This window comes from Tachypleus tridentatus, chromosome 12, assembly GCF_004210375.1.
Source record: "Tachypleus tridentatus isolate NWPU-2018 chromosome 12, ASM421037v1, whole genome shotgun sequence".
Lineage (NCBI taxonomy): Eukaryota > Metazoa > Arthropoda > Merostomata > Xiphosura > Limulidae > Tachypleus > Tachypleus tridentatus.
The window spans coordinates 60,236,987-60,250,530 of NC_134836.1; positions in this window are offsets into that span (position 1 = coordinate 60,236,987).

Sequence of the window (13,544 nt, forward strand, 5' to 3'; positions counted from 1 at the left end):
ATGTTTTGTTATAATAATGTACAATATATTGTTGTTTTGTTATAATAATGTGCAATATATTGTTGTTTTGTTATAATAATGTGCATTATATTGTTGTTTTGTTATAATAATATACAATATATTGTTGTTTTTATCATAATAATGTACAATATATTGTTGTTTTGTCATAATAATGCTCAATATATTGTTGTTTTGTTATAATAATGTTCAATATATTGTTGTTTTTATCATAATAATGTACAATATATTGTTGTTTTGTTAGAATAATGTTCAATATATTGTTGTTTTGTTATAATAATGTGCAATATCTTGTTGTTTTGTTATAATAATGTGCAATATCTTGTTGTTTTGTTATAATAATGTGCATTATATTGTTGTTTTGTTATAATAATGTACAATATATTGTTGGATTTATCATAATAATGTACAATATATTGTTGTTTTGTAATAATAATGCTCAATATATTGTTGTTTTGTTATAATAATGTTCAATATATTGTAGTTTTGTTGTAATAATGTGAAATATATTGTTGTTTTGTTATAATAATGTGCAATATATTGATGTTTTGTTATAATAATGTACAATATATTGTTGTTTTGTTATAATAATGTGCAATATATTGTTGTTTTGTTATAATAATGTGCATTATATTGTTGTTTTGTTATAATAATATACAATATATTGTTGTTTTTATCATAATAATGTACAATATGTTGTTGTTTTGTCATAATAATGCTTAATATATTGTTGTTTTGGTATAATAATGTTCAATATATTGTTGTTTTTATCATAATAATGTACAATATATTGTTGTTTTGTTAAAATAATGTTCAATATATTGTTGTTTTTATCATAATAATGTGCAATATATTGTTGTTTTGTTATAATAATGTGCATTATATTGTTGTTTTGTTATAATAATATACAATATATTGTTGTTTTTATCATAATAATATACAATATATTGTTGTTTTTATCATAATAATGTACAATATGTTGTTGTTTTGTCATAATAATGCTCAATATATTGTTGTTTTGTTATAATAATGTTCATTATATTGTTGGTTTGTTATAATAATGTGCAATATATTGTTGTTTTGTTATAATAATGTGCAATATCTTGTTGTTTTGTTATAATAATGTGCAATATCTTGTTGTTTTGTTATAATAATGTTCAATATATTGTTGTTTTGTTATCATAATGTACAATATCTTGTTGTTTTGTTATAATAATGCACAATATATTGTTGGTTTGCTATAATAATGTGCATTATATTGTTGTTTTGTTATAATAATGTACAATATATTGTTGTTTTGTTATAATAATGTACAATATATTGTTGTTTTTGTCATAATAATGTAGAATATATTGTTGTTTTGCTATAATAATGTACAATATATTGTTGTTTTGTTATAATAATGTACAATATATTGTTGTTTTGTTATAATAATGTACAATATATTGTTGGTTTGTTATAATAATGTACAATATATTGTTGTTTTGTTGTAATAATGTAGAATATATTGTTGTTTTGTTATAATAATGTGCATTATATTGTTGTTTTGTTATAATAATGTACAATATATTGTTGTTTTGTTATAATAATGTGCAATATAATGTTGTTTTGTGATAATAATGTTCATTATATTGTTGTTTTGTTATAATAATGTACAATATATTGTTGTATTGTTATAATAATGTTCAATATATTGTTGCTTTGTTATAATACTGTTCAATATATTGTTGGTTTGTTATAATAATGTATAATATATTGTTGTTTTGTTATAATAATGTACAATATATTGTTGTTTTGTTATCATAGTGTACAATATATTGTTGCTTTGTTATAATAATGTACAATATATTGTTGTTTTGTTATAATAATGTACAATATATTGTTGGTTTGTTATAATAATGTACAATATATTGTTGTTTTGTTGTAATAATGTAGAATATATTGTTGTTTTGTTATAATAATGTGCATTATATTGTTGTTTTGTTATAATAATGTACAATATATTGTTGTTTTGTTATAATAATGTACAATATAATGTTGTTTTGTGATAATAATGTTCATTATATTGTTGTTTTGTTATAATAATGTACAATATATTGTTGTATTGTTATAATAATGTTCAATATATTGTTGCTTTGTTATAATACTGTTCAATATATTGTTGGTTTGTTATAATAATGTATAATATATTGTTGTTTTGTTATAATAATGTACAATATATTGTTGTTTTGTTATTTAGTACGAAGCTACGTTTGTGCCCCGGCCTCTACGAGTTAGGAAACTCAGTTTCTAGGAATGAAATAATAATCAGTGATTTCGAGAAACCCATTTGTTGAGAAATTTATATGCAAAAACGGCTCGTTTGGGTTGAGAAAATATTTTACATAGAAGAGCGAACAACGTTTCGACCTTCTTCGGTCATCGTCAGCTTCACTCTTCGTTTTTCGCTCTTTTATGTAAAATATTTTCTCAACCCAAACGAGCAGTTTTTGCATATAAATTTCAGTTTCTAGGAGTTTTTCGATATGCCGCTGTGTCACTTATGGGAGTACCCATCTCTTTCGTTTCGCAGAAGCAAATGTAAAGAAAAACAGTTTCTATCCACTCGAATAAGTAAGAAAGTTATTTAGTCACATTTAATCGTAAAGTGGAAAGCGTTGCCGAAGAGCATGTAAAGGATCAGCATGTAAAGAATCAGCATGTAAAGGATCAGCATGTAAAGAATCAGCATGTAAAAGATCAGCATGTAAAGAATCAGCATGTAAAGGATCAGCATGTAAAGAATCAGTATGTAAAAGATCAGCATGTAAAAGATCAGCATGTAAAGAATCAGCATGTAAAGAATCAGCATGTAAAGGATCAGCATGTAAAGGATCAGCATGTAAAGGATCAGCATGTAAAGAATCAGCATGTAAAGGATCAGCATGTAAAGAATCAGCATGTAGAGAATCAGCATGTAAAGAATCAGCATGTAAAGAATCAGCATTTAAAGGATCAGCATGTAAAGAATCAGCATGTAAAAGATCAGCATGTAAAGAATCAGCATGTAAAGGATCAGCATGTAAAAGATCAGCATGTAAAAGATCAGCATGTAAAGAATCAGCATGTAAAGAATCAGCATGTAAAGGATCAGCATGTAAAGGATCAGCATGTAAAGAATCAGCATGTAAAGGATCAGCATGTAAAGGATCAGCATGTAAAGAATCAGCATGTAAAGAATCAGCATGTAAAGGATCAGCATGTAAAGAATCAGCATGTAAAGGATCAGCATGTAAAGAATCAGCATGTAAAGGATCAGCATGTAAAGAATCAGCATGTAAAGGATCAGCATGTAAAGGATCAACATGTAAAGAATCAGCATGTAAAGGATCAGCATGTAAAGAATAAGCATGTAAAGAATCAGCATGTAAATATCAGCATGTAAAGGATCAGCATGTAAAGGATCAGCATGTAAAGGATCAGCATGTAAAGAATCAGCATGTAAAGGATCAGCATGTAAAGGATCAGCATGTAAAGAATCAGCATGTAAAGGATCAGCATGTAAAGAATTAGCATGTAAAGGATCAGCATGTAAAGAATCAGCATGTAAAGGATCAGCATGTAAAGAATCACCATGTAAAGGATCAGCATGTAAAGAATCACCATGTAAAGGATCAGCATGTAAAGAATCAACATGTAAAGGATCAGCATGTAAAGAATCAGCATGTAAAGGATCAGCATGTAAAGAATCAGCATGTAAAGGATCAGCATGTAAAAGATCAGCATGTTAAGGATCAGCATGTAAAAGATCAGCATATAAAAGATCAGCATGTAAAGGATCAGCATGTAAAGGCCATTGACAAATTTCTTGCTCTTTGAAAATGTAAAAAGAATCATTAGTATCACATTTATATGGTCGTATAAGACTGTGGTTGTTCTAAGTTGGGGTGATAAAAGAATAAAAATCCCAAAAATGTAGGTGCGTGATACTTAGAACTAAATATCTCAAAGTATCATCCACAGCTGATCAGCTTCAGTTCTTCAGAGTGTTAAGTCATGATATCACATAACGATTTTAAAAGCATAAATTAAGAACCGGCCGACAGATAAATACACAGAAATGTCGTCTATAATCTAAAAAAAAAAGGCAGGAATCGAGTACAAATCGAGTGTTAGTGAGAGTGAACTCGAGAATTTGTTCAGATTGTTAGCTATTGAAATCATATAAAACTGTTTTCTATTTTTGAAATGGTTACGGAGATAAATCTTTGGTTGGTTTGTTTCGAATTTCGCGCATATTTACACGAGGGCTACTTAAGTTAGTAGTCCTAAATTTAGTGGTGTTACACTAGAGGGAAAACAGCTAGTCATCAACACCCACCACCAACTCATGGGCTACTCTTTTACCAACGTATAGTGGGATTGATCGAAACATTGTAACTGGTGCACGTTTTTTGCTTTAGTATAATTAGTGCTAAGCATTGCCAAGTTAACACTATTATTAAATAAACTTATATTGTTATTGTACGGCTTAGCGTTGGACGTTTCTAAAAAGCTATAATGTGTCGTTGCAATAAATGTGTACTGACGTATATTTACATCTGCGTATTATTTATATCCGTTGAAGTGAGGTGCGGGTACATGAACATTTTAATAACAAAGTGCGCATGCGTTTTTCAGGACGGCAGAAAATAAATTTTACTACAATAGATTTTTCTTAAAACAGTGAGTTTGTCGGGGTGGAAACCAAATATAAGGTTTACAGATCTTATAACTGTGGAATGCAGATAAGGCTGGGTGTTTAGTGTTATTTGGATTCTTTGGAAATTGCTAGTCCGATTCATACAACTATTAAGTTACAACAGCTGTACAGTTATTAACTCATAATCTTCTATTAATGAGGTCACTTCATTCAGTTCAGCTGTTAAGAAGTGAAGTTGGGATTTAAAGGATGTATTGATATCCAGTCATAAGGAAATCTCTAAAGATCTACTGGTGCAATTCGTTAGCAACGATTATGAAAACAATTTGGTACATTGTTTATGACAATAGCTATTAAACGTAATGAGTAATAATAATATACCACTTGCAACAATGTATGTTCGGTTTATTAAGACATAAGTAATTGTCTGTTTGAAATAAATCTGTTACTAAAAACCATTGTTTATTTCTACTTTCCTAGTTAATAATCGATTATTGTACAGAATAGACCGTGATTTCCTCGTTGTTCTAGAGAAATGAGAAAGAAAAAAGGACCGATTTTGAAATTCAAGGCGTTGGTTGTAGAAGTATTATGTTCGGAAAGCTATACACATTGTCAAAGCAATTGGCTGTACCAAAAATGGCGTAGATATCTCTTAAAACTGAGTTAAGAGGGTCTTCATTACATACCTACATCAAGGCCACAGAAAACTGGTTACGAAGCTAGCCTCACTCGATCCTTAGGAAGGTTATTCAGCTGTGACAAAACTTCACTTCTTAGCTAATTTTCCCCGATGAAATTATCAACCACTACCTTTCTAATCTTTCAAAAATGGCTTGTATCTTTTATCCGGATGCAATTCACAATAATGTAAATAATTCCTTAAACTCTACGAACAAGCCCGGTATGGTCAAGTGGGTTGAGGCGTTCGACTCGTAATCTGAGAGTCGCGGGTTGGAAACCCCGTCGCACCAAACATGCTCGCCCTTTCAGCCGTGGATGCATTATACCGTGTGGTCAATCCCACTATTCGTTGGTAAAAGAGTAGCACAAGAGTTGGCGGTTGGTGGTGATGACTAGCTGCCTTCCCTCTAGTCTTAATTAGGGACGGCTAGCACAGATAGCACTCGGGTAGCTTCGCGTTAAAGTTAAAGGAACAAACAATCTGCGATCGATACTCATTTTATGTTTAATTATCGCCTTTTTGTCAACATAGATGGCGCTACAGTGTGGCCAACCCTCGACCTGACCTCATCTCGTTTTCACTTTCATTGTTAGAGTTCATGGTGCGACAGTTATCCAGATGACCTTAAACCAACCCACCATAGAAAATATGTCGATAATACCTTTTGTAAGATTTCGCTAAATATCATATATCCAACTATTAGACTATCTAAATCCCTATCATGTATTCTTGTTGGGAAGATAACAATCAGTCGTGACTTTCAACTATTTTTATACATTCACACCTCTCAGGAATAACTCCATTAATCTCAACAATAGTTCTTCTCCCAATCACAATAGTAACGTGACAACACGCTTACTTGTTCTTGAAAGTTTATAACATTTCTCCTTTATAATGGCGTAAACAACGAATTGAAATTGGTACATCGTTTTCTTAAACTAAATGCGTTTCTCGAACCTTTTTGTGAAACTAATGCTCATGATGTGTTAGTAAACATAACATACCCTCTCAGCAGTGCTAAATGGATTACTGGACCTAAATTCGTTATTGATGTTTCCAAGTATGGGCCTGCACTAAGTAAAATGAACTTACCACGCTAAATTTCAAGGTTTGATTCTCCATAATAGAAAGAGTATGAAAACTAACTGTGTAACACTAAACTAAATGGAGAAATAAACAAAGAATTCCTCCTATATTTATAGTTTCCTTACTTAAGTTTCTTTGTGAATTTCGCGCATAATTACATGAGGCCTATCTGAAGTCACCGTCCCTAATTTAGCAGGGAAAGATGAGACGAATCACAGCTAATAATCGTCAGTTACCACGAACTTCTTTCTACCAATCAATACTGGGATAGACCGTAACATAATATTGTCTCCACTCCTGAAAGGGCAAGCATGTTTGGTATAATAAGATTCAAACCTGCCACCCTCAGATTACGAGTTAAGCGCTCTAACCATCTGGCTATTCCTGGTCAACTACCCTAATGAGAATACTGCTTTGTTACGAATTACTCTCTATGCACAAAACTAGAATTTTCTAAAACATCTTATGCCAGTAGCATCCAATTTTAACAGAGGTTTTTAATTTACTATAAGTTTCTAAATCTAAAAGCTAAACAAAATTTCTTTGTTTTTTTTTTTTTTTACTTTGGATTTAATCGTTTCCTTAGCTAACGAATAATATATTCAACTACTTAACAAAACTACTAATCAAAAGGTCCCATAACTGAAAAAAGGCATCTTAATACATCTAAGATTGGTTTGAATCGGATCATGTATTTAGCTACACAAATCTAGTTGGATTATTAACCATTACAAAGACAAAGGTTTGGTTAGTCGAAAATGTAAAATCGATTATAAGGCGAAACTGAACATTAATTTAAAAAAGGAAGACCCAATAACTCAACGAACATACTATGGACTATGGACTAAACAGATGATCATGGCCGGCATGGCCAAGTGGTTAAGACACTCGACTTGTAATCCAATGGTCGCGAGTTCGAATTCCCGTCACACTAAACATGCTCGCCCTTTCAGCCGTGGGGGCGTTATAATTTGACGGTCAACCCCACTATTCATTAGTAAAAGAGTAACCCATGACTAGCTGGCTTCCCTCTAGCCTTACACTGCTAAATTAGAGACGGCTGGTTCAGATAGCCCTCGTGTAGCTTTGCAAGAAATTCAAAATAAACATATGATCATACAATAGTTTCGTATAATTCATATAAGTAGGAGCCCATATCTAGTTAATTAATTAATTTTGTTGCATACACATAAATTCATAATTCCTGTAAGCTACAAACTGAACTAACGATACACGATATTGAAATACAAGACATAGGCAAGTTCTCGATTCGTATATTGAAAATTACGACCACGTTACAGAGGGTAATGATAAACAATTTTAACGAAGTGAATTATTCAAAATGGTTTGTTTGTTTTTCAATTTCGCGCAAAGCTACTCGAGGGCTATCTGGCTGACCCTAATTTAGCAGTGTAAGACTAGATGGAAAGCAGCTTGTCATCACCTCCCACCGCCATATCCTGGGCTACTCTTTTACCAACGAATAGTGGGCTTTACCGTCACATTATAACGCCCCTATGGCTGAAAGGGCCAGTAGGTTTTGTGCGACGGGGATTCGAACCCTTAACCCTCAGATTACGAGTCGAACGCTTTAACTACCTGACCATGCAAGGTCTGGTGCAAATAAATCTACTTAATTCTATACAGTAAGCAGAAGATAATTTACTCTTAATTTGCTTTAATTCTACAATATAGTATATGGTTAAAGATTTGGTTCAAAGATTATTTGTAATACAAAAGATTTATTTGATTTTAGCTTGACGTCTTTACTTTTCTTATTCACCACCGTTTCACGATTTACATTTAACACAGTATACTAAATCGATATAATCATTCTTTTCATTTAATCATAACATTATATTCATATATTCTGAATTCAATAATGTGTAAATATTACTCCGTAGATTGATATACCAATTAAAGAATTACGTCAAATTATTAACACTAATTATATCACATAATAAACACTAATTTCTGGGCATAAGCGTCTGAAACTTTTCCATCGTATTGTTATTTTGAGTATTGTTTTTTATTATTTCACACATTACCTTTTAAAATTAAGCAATTCCTAATAAAATCTGTTCACCAATGAGATCACGTTTAAGAACTTCGAAGTAAATGAATACTATAAATATGTGAACTGATGTTTGAATTCTATTTTGCCTCAGGATGAAAAATATTTTTACAAAACAGTAATTGAATTTTTATCTTTGTTTTTCACATTCCTAATTCATCTTTCTATATGTTTTCGAATTCTGGTGGCAGTTCCTTCTTCGTTTTTTGACTGGAATTTCCAGACGAAGTTTAAAGCTTCTTACAGTGTGGAACTGTATAAGAACCCGAGCTAAGAAGGTAAAAGGAGAATATATAGACAATAAATTTATTGAAAATGTTGTGTTAGATTAACTTTTAGAATCTGTCTTTGATTCGTATCGATTTGTAATGTATTATCAATGAATGAAATTGATTGTATACAAAGTATACGAAAGGCATTGATGCTTGGAGTGGAAGTAGCAAAAAAACAGTTAAGTACGTTTTTAAGCTTTATATAGTCGTTTGAAAGCGTCCTGGGTGTGGGGTAATAAAGGAAACCATTTTCGACATTTTACTTGCTCATTCCAACTAATAACCTTATCCAACCATTTGTTAGATGGTTTATTTAATGTTTAAGCAATAACTCATCACAATCAAAAGGAAGAAATTTCATTTGTTTCAACTATGAGCTTTATAACTGATGTAAACATAACTTGACTTACCTCGTCCCAATATAGTGTTCAGATAAAAATGTCCAACTCATCTTATAAGCCCGGTTGTTGAGCCAGAAACAGGTGTTTCCTGACTAGATACTGCAAGTGTCGTTCTAAACACAGAACCTACTTGTAATAACTAGCACTAGAATTTCTTCAAAATTTCTTTCGTTTTTAAGAGATCTGGCATGAAATTTTATAATCCACATAAATCGTGTCACAAATGGATTTAAAAGTAAACCTTTTCCCTAAATTAACGATTACACAATACGTAAATATTTTACAGTATATACACTTCAAATATTTTAGTTTATTAAAGTTGTTGTCGTCGTTAATGTGTTAAAACTGTATAGCTTTATTAATATAAAGTTTACATGCTTGTGTGTGTGTGTAGATACTACACACCCTCGTGCAAATTAATTGAAACAAGACGGAAAATTACGATTTTTTCACTTTTTTGCGTTTTATTTCTGAGAATCCAAAAATTTCTCACAAATTAATACATGATATGATCGCCTTTATTTTTCAGAAGATCATTAATCAACTTTGGCATCGAGTGCACGAGTTGACTGCAATCTTTACTAATTTTTGGATCGCGGTATCACACCTCTATTATGGCCTCAATTAGCTTATTTTTCGTAGTACAGTCTTTTACCCGAAGAATTTCTTTACAAATTGCCCAAGATTTTCAATAGAATTTAAGTCCGGAGAGTTTCCAGGCCAGTCCAGCACCTTTATTCGCGATGTAGTCATAAAATTTCTTCACAAGTTTCGATGTGTGACACGGAGCCAGATCTTGCTGAAAAATGCAAGATCCATATGGAAATCTCTTTTTGAATTCTGGAACGACTCTCCTCTACAAAACTTCGATGTACTGTGGTCCTCGCATCATACCTTCTACGATATGTAAGCCTCCGACGCCATAGTAGTTGAAAAAGCCCCAAAACATTTTCTTCAAGGGATGTTTTACGAACTGATTGATGTGAGATTCTCGAAATTTCTTACCTGGAGATATGTGAACATGCAGACTTCTTTGACCCTGTACGAAGAAATGAGTCCCATCACTGAATAACACCTTCCTCCATTGTTCTTACGCCCAGTTCTTGTATTTCAGACCACACTGATATCGTGTTTACTTCATTGAGTTGGTAAGAAATTGTTTTTTGACTGGTTTCCTTGCCCTTCTAACGCAATTTCGAATGACGTAATATTCCTCAAAATTTCATCATATATCCCAAAAATAGATCAACCATACTGCAAAACACAGCTAATGACGCCGTCTGTGTGAAAAAAATGACTATTAAAGGAAATCAGCGGGTCCAGCGAGCCAACACCGGCCGCCATGCTGAAAATATTGAAAATGACCATTTGTTTCGATTAATTTGCACAAGGGTGTACATGACTGAAGACGTTATTTCTTTAAAGTATCATGAAAAGTGCTAGTGGTTACTATTAAACGTGTCATGTGATGAGAATGATTCAAATATTTCTAAGTGCTAAAATTTAAAAGAACTTGATTACGTGAAAGTTTCCTAGTCGCAAGATATTAATTGTAATTGATCCTTTTTCTCGAAAACTATACACATCTCAGTGGTATAAAAATATACAGAATAGATATATATAAAAGGGTGTACCTGCGTGTTTGTGTGTGATCGTTATAACACCAAAAGGAAAGAGCCAACAAGCCTAAGTTTTTGCACCCGTACTGAAAAACCCTGAGGGTGTACACCTGAGTATTATTACTTATTCAATTGTATGCGCAAGTGCGATTAATATATATATTAAATTATTTAGTAGTACAAATGGGCCTACAAGTAATAACAAAACCAAATGTTCAAGAATTTTCTTATATTACATTATAAGTGATCATTTAAAAACATTTACAGACTTTCAGATATAGATATAGATTAATCTGTAATTATTACATTTGTCAAATGAATGATATGACCTTGCTACCACATTATAAATTGAAGAGTTAATTTCAAATTAAAATACGCAAAGTAAAATAGGATTGTTAGTCATATCATGATAAATTTGAGGTATTAATGCTATACCAAGAAGTTAATTGAAAGCAATCATTTTTGTCAATTATTACATTTATGGAGACTTATGTTTTAACAGACTATGCATTTAAAGTACTGACGTTCCTTCTGATAATAAATATTAGGTAGAGTGTGTCTCTCAATTAGTGAACTTACGACATCTTATTATCTTAATTAATGAGTTCAACGACACAGATTTTTCTAAAAAAGACATTCAGAGTAATAATGTTTTCCAATTAAATATTTTAATACAACAAGTACTTAATCCAAACAATCCAGCGATTCATCATTCAGACCTCACTTTACCTTTAAGTAATGAATATAAGCAACCAGTGTTTTTCGATTAATGAATGTGAAGCAGCGGGATTCTCGGTTATCAAAGCTGAGTCAGTGACATTTATTTATAAAATAAATAAATTCAACATTCTTCACTCTATTAATGAATCTAAAAAGGGAAGCTTTATATTTTATAACAAACTTTAAGGATAAGAACTTTTGAAAGAAAGAAATTTAGAACAGAGAAATTCAGTCGAATAATAAATTTTAAAATGTGGTATTTTGTAATATTTAGGTAAAATTTTAAGCTTTAATGAAAAGTAATGATAATTATTGAATTACTCATTTCGTTCAATTAAAATTTCGGTTTTTGTTTCATTAATGTAGGAGGGTTGAATAGTTATTGTGATTAAAACGTGGACTCCTTTACTATATATATGTATGTAAGGGAAAGATACGAAGTCCTATAACCCGAGTACAATACTACACCATTGTAGAATTACTGATGTTGGTCTTCGGTTCTCTAATTAAACCCATTTTTTTAAAATATTTATACATGTATGTTGTTCCATGATTTGGTTGGTTATAATAACATACAAATTACAAATACAAAATTCAGGATATTATTGATACTACACGAATTTCTGCCCAGGATTCCATATGCATTTTAAATAGAAAATTGGAAACTTTACTCCATTTTTATCTTGGTTCTTTACATTGAGTCATGTACGAGATACACATCTCTTACAAGAGTATATTAACACATAGAAATATTAATTTAACCATATATGCCAACGTTTAATATTAAAATCCTATTTTACGAATTCTAATTTGATTCAAGAACAGCAAAATATCAGATAAATCTTCTTATAATTGGTATATTAACACCAATGCAAATCGACCATCGATGTGGCATGCTTGGATGAACAAAGAAGTAATTTGCTCGAGTACCATGACCCTCTTCTCCATCAAGTGTAGCCACAGGTCTTTCAGAGAACATACACATCTAATCTGATTCATTACAATTCTTTCCCTCGATACGTTTTCCTTCCAGAAAGTTGCTAACCTCTTGAGTGCAGTGGATATCTGGATTACCACCCATTAAAATTACACAATGACCAACTTCAGCTGCAGATAGCAATACTAACGGTCCTAAGAATACACTAATAGATCCTATTTCATCCAACTTGAGTTTTAAGAGTTAGTACTCGAAACATTCAAAATACATGCACTATTTCTATCTTGGTTGCAGTGTACCTCCAAGTATTTTCGACACCAATGAAGACGAGGTGTTTTTTGTTAATATAATTTTGGTAATCTAGTAGGAGAGTGGATTTTCTGAAATCTGGCCATATATGTATTTATATTCCATCCAATTATTTCTATAAACTGTTGAATTAGTTGAGAAAACGAGGCTTACTGTTTGAAAAACTGCGCTCGTACTAACTGTACTGATGGTTTTGAAGACCACATTTTGTGTAACGGATTTATTGTTATACATTTATTTTAGTATCTACGTTTATTTTAGATCAATGTTTGTAACGTATATTGTTAAATGTGTTTTGTGCAAGTCCTGCCTGTTCTCTATATTTGAAGAAGTTTCTCGAGTGTAAGAATCAACAATATATGTTTTCTAAATACAGCTGATATGGGTATTAAAACTCTAATTAAAATAAAGTTTTAATACACATACTAGCCGTTTTAGAATACATGTTTACTTCAAGTGTGTTTCTCGTCACCATGGAATATGAGTTTTACGAAAACACTAGCGTATCTTCGAATATTGTTGAACTTTTGAGAATCTCGCCAAATGAGTATAAAAGTCATCCATCGCAAGACGCAGAACGACAGTAATAAGACATTGTTTGGTAGTTACAATCACTATTCTATACAGCTCAGAATCTACAATTGTGATAAACGCTTATTAATCAGAAAACTACAGACTTTTGAACAGCATGTTTATAGATTTTGAACATCAAAAACATCAGTGAATTGAATTCGGACATCAG